Below are 7,439 nucleotides of genomic sequence, written 5' to 3'. Positions count from 1 at the left end.
TCTCGATTTACTTCCCTGGAAGTGCTGAAGGAGATGAAATTATATACATCCAAAACACATGGCAAAGACAAGTGTCCACTCAAATCCAATATTGCACTTTAGCCCCTGAATTCTTCATTATTTGCAATTTGGTCCTCACAACTCTTTTTAATTCAATTTCAATCCTAATTAATTACAAAAACCGTGGAATCTAATTCATCATTCCAAAATTCGTAAATTAAATAATCTCGGATTAAAATGCTAAAATCTCGGGCCTTACAATTCTCCCCCTCTGAGACATGATTTCGTCCTCGAAATCGTAGGCAGTCAAATCATATCAGATAAGATAACAGAAGCTAAAATAAAAGACTCACATCAGTGAAATAACTCTGGAAATTCCTGTCTCATATCTGATTCAGTCTCCCAAGTAGCTTCCTCAATGCCATGACGAGTCCACTGGACTTTCACAAGAGGAATAATCTTCGTTCTAAGTTGTTTTTCTTTACGATCAATAATCTGGATTGGTTTCTCGATGTAACTCAGAGATTCATCAAGCTATGCCTCGTCTGGCTGAATAATGTGAGAATCATCAGGGAGATACTTCCGCAGCATAGATACATGAAAGACATCATGTATTCCAGATAGAGAAGACGGTAATACGAGTCGATATGTACGATCTCCTATCTTCTCGAGAATCTCGTACGGCCCAATATATCGTGGAGATATCTTTCCTTTCTTGCCAAATCTGACAACTCCTCTATAAGGTGAAATCTTTAAAAATACTCGGTCTCCTGCCTCAAATACCAACGGTCTACGTCGAACATTGGCATATTTGGCTTGTCTATCTTGAGCTGTCTTCATTCTCTTCTGAATCAGCTTCCCTTTTTCTATCATATCTCTAATCATATTAAGTCCAAACTCAGGTATCTCAGAGATATCATCCCAATACAGAGGGGATTTGCACTTCTTACCGTACAATGCTTCAAATGGAGCCATCTCAATACTCGTCTGATAGCTGTTATTGTACGAAAACTCACAAAGTGGCAATGCATCTTGCCAACTAGTGTTAAAATCAAGCACTACAGCTCTCAGCATATCTTCCAGTGTCTGGATAGTCCGCTCTGACTGTCCGTCGGTCTGTGGATGATATGCGGTACTCAAATGTAACTTCGTACCTAGAGCCTGCTGCAAACTCTGCCAAAAGTGCGAAGTAAAGCGAGGATCACGGTCTGATACAATCGACTTCGGCACTTCGTGCAATCTGACTACTTCTCTGACATAGATTTCTGCCATTTGGTCATATCTGTACGTCATCTGATACGGAATGAAGCATGCTGATTTGGTCAATCTGTCAATCACGACCCAAATCGCATCACAACCTCTGAAGGAACGTGATAACTGCATCACGAAGTCCATGGAAATGTGATCCCATTTCCATTCAGGAATTGATAAACTGTGCAGTAGACCTCCTGGTTTTTTTCTTTCCGCTTTCACCTGTTGGCAATTCAGACACTTGGAAACAAATTCTGGAACATCAGTCTTCATCTGTTTCCACCAAAACTGTATTTTCAAATCATTGTACATCTTTCTGCCACCAGGATGAATGCTAAAACGACTGCTGTGCGCTTCTGTCAGTATCCGCTGTCTCAATTCTGAAACATTTGGCACAACAATACGATTATTCACATACAGTACATCATCACGTACCTGATACTCCGATCGACGACCATGATCTGACCATCTCAATTGAGTTCTGTACATTCTGATCAACTTTCTGAGCCGCTTTAATTTTAAAAATCAGCTCTGGTTCGACTTGAATAGCATACAATCTCAGAGGCTGACAATCTGTTTCAAATGCTAATCCAGACAAACAACAATCTTCTATCAAATTTGAAACACCTATTGTCGATAAGGATAAGGAACATACCTTACGACTCAGTGCATCAGGTGCTGCATTGGACTTTCCCGGATAGTACTTGATTTCACAATCGAAATCTTTCAGCAAATCAAGCCATATTCTTTGCCTCATATTCAACTCTGACTGTGAAAACAGATATTTCAAGCTTTTATGATCAGAATAGATTTCGAATTTCTCACCGTACAGGTAATGTCGCCAAATCTTCAATGCAAAGACAATGGCCGCCAATTCAAGATCATGAATTGGATAGCGAGTCTCACGTGGCTTCAACTGTCTCGAAGCATAGGCAATGACATGCCCTCGCTGCATCAACACACAACCCAACCCTCTGTGAGAAGCGTCACAATATAAAACAAAATCACCAGTATTTGACGGAATAGTCAACACTGGAGCACTGGTCAATCTCTTCTTTAACTCAACAAAACTGGACTCACACTCCTCAGACCAGACAAATGGAGCATTCTTCTGAGTTAACTGCGTAATAGGTTTAGCAATACTCGAGAAATCTTTAATGAATCGGCGATAATATCCTGCCAAACCCATAAAGCTGCGTATCTCTGGTACAGATATCGGTCTCGGCCAACTGATCACAGCCTCAACCTTATTGGGATCAACTGTTATACCATCTCTGGATATGATGTGACCCAGAAATACAACCTGTCTCAACCAAAACTCGCATTTTGACAGTTTAGCATATAATATCTCAGCCCTCAGAATTTTTAATACAGTTCTCAAATGCTCGGCATGTTCAATCATATTCTTCGAATAAATCAAGATATCATCAATGAATATGATAACAAAATCATCAAGATATCTCTGGAATATACGGTTCATCAGAACCATAAACACAACTGCAGCATTAATCAAACCGAACGGCCTGACAATAAACTCATAATGTTCATACCTGGTTCTGAATGCTGTCTTCGAGATATCAGAATCCCCGACTCTCAGCTGATGATATCCAGATCTCAAATCGATCTTGGAATATACTGAAGAACCTTGCAATTGATCAAACAAATCATCAATGCGAGGCAAGGGATATTTATTCTTTACCGTTGCTTTGTTCAGTTGCCGGTAGTCGATACAGAGTCTCATAGAACTGTCTTTCTTTCGAACAAACAATACTGGAGCACCCCAAGGAGACACGCTCGGTCTGATATACCCCTTAGCCAGTAAATCCTCTAACTGTTCTTTCAACTCTTTCAACTCAATCGGTGTCATTCTGTACGGAGCCCTCGAAATCGGAACTGTACCTGGCATCAACTCAATACTGAAGTCTATCTCTCGAATCGGAGGCAAACCAGGAATCTCATCTGGGAAGACATCAGCGAACTCACACACCACTGGCAAATCAGCCAATGATGGACTCGATTTCAGTAGATCAACTGAATAGACAAGGAATCCCTCCACTCCTTTCTGTAATAATCGAGTCATAGACAATACGGATATCAAAGGAATTCTAGAACGAGAACTCTTACCGTAAAATTTCCACTCATCAGCCATATCCGGTCTGAATCTCACAATCTTGTGGAAACAATCAACAGTGGCTCTGTACTTGGTTAACATATCGATACCGATAATATAGTCACAATCAGACAACCCAAGCACAACACAATCTAACTCAATCTCATGCCCATCATACTGTAGCATACAATGTTTCAGAGACTTCACTGATATCAAACATGTCCCCAAAGGAGAAGAGACAGACACTACAGCAGATAATGACTCAATAGGCAAAAAATGCATCAATGCAAATCGCTCAGATATGAATGTATGCGATGCACCAATATCTATCAATATATATGCAGGATAACCATAAATAAAACAATTACCTGCAACAACATCGTCAGGTGCCTCCTGAGCCTGCTCCTCTGTCAAAGCAAATACTCTGGCCTGCTGTCTAGGAGGCTGGCTCACTGTCTGGCTACCTCCTGGCCTCTACTGTGACTGAGCTGGTGCTGGCTGGAACGAATGAACAGCCGCTGATCGTCTATCAGTCTGTGCCGCTGATCCAGATGATTCGGCACCTTGTGATCTCTGAGAATCTCTCTGGGGACAAACTCTAGCATAATGTCCCTGTTGCCTACAGATACGGCAACTGCCAAACACTCCTCGGTACTGCTCTGTGGCATGTTTCCCTCCACAAGTGCTGCAGTAGGCTCCTGTATAACTCTGGCCCTGACCGATCTGTTTCCAACCACTAGAACTGGATGAACTGCTTCCAGATCTTTTAAACTACTTCCCTTTGGCTTTCAGGAAATCTTTCTTTCCACCACTGCTGCTGCCACTCTCAAACCGGGGAGGTGGTTGCTGTGGTCTCGGTGCTAGAGGCACAAATGAAGCTCCCTTCTGTCTCATCAGACCAGCTTCGGCTCCCTTGGCTTTGTTCAAGGCATCAGTAAAATTGTTCGGTCGCCCCGTATTCACCAATATAAATATTTCAGGATTTAGGCCATTAATGAACTTATCCGCAATAGCTTCGTCGTTTTCAGCCACATGTGGAGCAAATCTCAACAAGGTAGAAAACTTGGCCACATACTCCTCGATGTTCAACTGTCCCTGTCTCAAGTTTGCAAACTCCGCTCCCTTGTTCTTTCTATACGACACTGGAAAGAATCTCTGATAAAATTCAGTTCTAAAGACATTCCAAGTAATAGTCGTACCTCGATGCTCCAATGCTCTCTTCGTCGTAATCCACCAGTTCTTTGCAACATCATGCAATTGGTGCCCGATCAGTTTCACTCTCCGTTCATCAGGTGTAATCCAATGAGTCAAACAACATCTCAATGTCATCTAGCCAACTCTCGCAATCAACTGAAGTCTCAGTACCCTTCAGAGTCGGTGGATGGAATGACTGAAATCTCTTTAGCAATGTTCACATTGGTGTTGATGTCACATCCATTGGAGGATTCGAAGTACTGCCCTGTTTTGGGATTCGTCGGGGAGGCATATCTGATTATCAATAGGGTTAGCAACCAAATGCGACAAACCTGTTTCAGTCATCCTCTGATCATCTTACTGCTGATCAAGAATTGGTTCTGATTCATTCTCAATTAATACACATTATCCAATCAAATCATCTAATTCAGGTAAACATGTATTAAAGCAGTAATACATGCTAGCAATCACAAGCAGGAAAGAAAACTCAATCTACCCCGCTCACTAGCTTCTATCTCAATCTAGAGGATCTATCGCTCTGATACCACCTGTTGTGGGGACCCGGATGCTAATCATCTTCTTAATCGTCATTTGGATAAATGGATCAATTAATTAATCTGGGTCTAATTTTTTTTTTAAATTACGGAACGTAATGTAATTCAATCTAATATACATATCAGTATAAAAGTACAAGTCTTGAACAACAAACATCGAACTTAAACTAAGGTTCAACAACTAAATGTCAAGTGATGAATACTATCTACAGCAACGTCAAAGTCCGTAGTCTCCACTCTAATCACGATCTCTCATCATCTCCTCGACCCTGATCATGTCCCACCTGTTGCCATGCACACATACAAACACGACAACAGCCGAATAACTCCGGTGAGAATAAAATCCCAGTATAAGCCATGTATACATGCGATGCATAAAATCATATACAAAAGCATAAACCATGTATTAAGAACATGAATCATAATTTATGACACATTAGTGAATATAGATAAAACTCTCTAACTCGTCATCTCCGACTCGACTCATCTCTAATCTAGGGATCCCGGTTCCTAAACATTAACACATATATCGAATCTCAGCGATAGGAGTCGATCCGCCCCTAAGCAATATCGATATAAGTCAATAATCCAGTGTATTAGCATATCCGCCACAGACTTGGCATATCCGCCAAAGCTATCCTATGACAATGTGCAATGGGCCAATGACCACTCTATCACTGTCTGGCCCTTCTGTCATGACTCTCGCTCAATAGCTATAGGCTATTCTCTACTTTCTATAATCAATAGATTAATCATATCAATGTCAAACAATTGCAATAAAATAAAGTATGTGGTTTTAGGGAAACTAGAATCCAATCTGACTCAAGTTAATATCTCGGTTAACATCGACTTATACTTTTCGTTCGTAGTCTCGGTCTGAAGAATTGGAAATTCTGAATTCAAGACTGTCTCTGTCAATCTGAAATGACATATCAAGAATAGCAATAACATTTCATTCCCAATTCAATACTAACTCCGATCAATCTGAATCTAATTCAAAATCAATGGCAGTAACGGCACAATCCCGATATCCCCGTCAATACAATATCAACAGATATCCATTACAAATCATAACCAATATCCGATACAATCCAGAATCAGTCAATAATCCAAATATGTTCAATTTACAATTAATATAATCAGAAAATCATAACAATTCCATAATCAATCTGTTCTTCGATCTGACTTCGATTCTACGATGTCTAACATATCCAGAACACCATATAATGATCAAATAATAATTCCTCCAATATCATAATTTAAAATGATAACAGAACTCAATAAAACTTACGTCCAGTTGTAGCTGTCGACGAGAGAATCACAGAACTGTGCTCGGATTGAAATTCTGATAACCGGATCTCACACAATCAAAATCTAAGCTATTAAGAACCTTGAGGAAATTTCTATGGGATTCTCGATTTTCTTCCCTGGAAGTGCTGAAGGAGATGAAATTATATACATCCAAAACACATGGCAAAGACAAGTGTCCACTCAAATCCAATATTGCACTTTAGCCCCTGAATTCTTCACTATTTGCAATTTGGTCCTCACAACTCTTTTTAATTTAATTTCAATCCTAATTAATTACAAAAACCGTGGAATCTAATTCATCATTCCAAAATTCGTAAATTAAATAATCTCGGATTAAAATGCTAAAATCTCGGGCCTTACAACGAAGGAGCTACTAAAGAAGTTCGAAATGGAAAGTTGTCCCTTAGCATCTACTCTAATGAGCTCAACAATTAAACTTGACAAAGATTAAGGGGGAATATCAGTAGAGGTAATTCAACATTGAGGTCTAATTGGTTCTTATTATATATAACTGTAAGTAGACCAGATTATATGTTTGTTTTTTGCATTTGTTGTCGATTTTAATCAAATCCTAAGAAATCTCATTTCCTTGCTGCTAAAAAGATATTGAAATATTTAAAGAGAACTCAGAACGTTGGCTTATGGTATCCCAAATATTCATAATTTAACTTAACTAGATACTCAAATGTTGATTTATATAGGATGTAAATTAGACAGGAAAAGCACCAGTGGTTGATGTCAATTTCTAGGTGATTGATTGTTATCATGGTTTAGTAAGAAGCATACTTTCATTACTACTTCAACAACCGAAGATGAATACTTGGCTACTAGAAGATGCTGCTCTCAGCTGTTGTGGATTCAACAACTTTGTGATTATGGAATACAGGCTTCTGAATCTCCTATATTCCGCGAAAATGCGAGTACAATTGCGATCATATATAATTCAGTGTTGCATTCCAGAACGAAACATATAGATATTAGACATCACTTCATTTGAGACCACGTCATGAAAAAAGACA

General features: G+C 39.6%; 1 long non-coding RNA gene across 1 annotated transcript; it reads right to left on the bottom strand.

The window, feature by feature from the left end:
• Window positions 1-5,708: 5,708 nt before the first annotated feature.
• LOC142521045 (uncharacterized) lies at window positions 5,709-6,513 on the bottom strand. The gene is made up of 3 exons (XR_012814058.1): window positions 6,401-6,513; window positions 5,966-6,028; window positions 5,709-5,843 (listed from the first exon to the last, which is right to left on the bottom strand). It is a non-coding gene; the product is annotated as an uncharacterized LOC142521045 (long non-coding RNA).
• Between the last annotated feature and the right edge of the window lie 926 nt (window positions 6,514-7,439).

The sequence above is a fragment of the Primulina tabacum genome, chromosome 12 (assembly GCF_025594145.1).
Source record: "Primulina tabacum isolate GXHZ01 chromosome 12, ASM2559414v2, whole genome shotgun sequence".
NCBI classification, from domain to species: Eukaryota; Viridiplantae; Streptophyta; class Magnoliopsida; order Lamiales; family Gesneriaceae; genus Primulina; species Primulina tabacum.
This window is presented reverse-complemented; position numbering and strand designations above follow the sequence as displayed.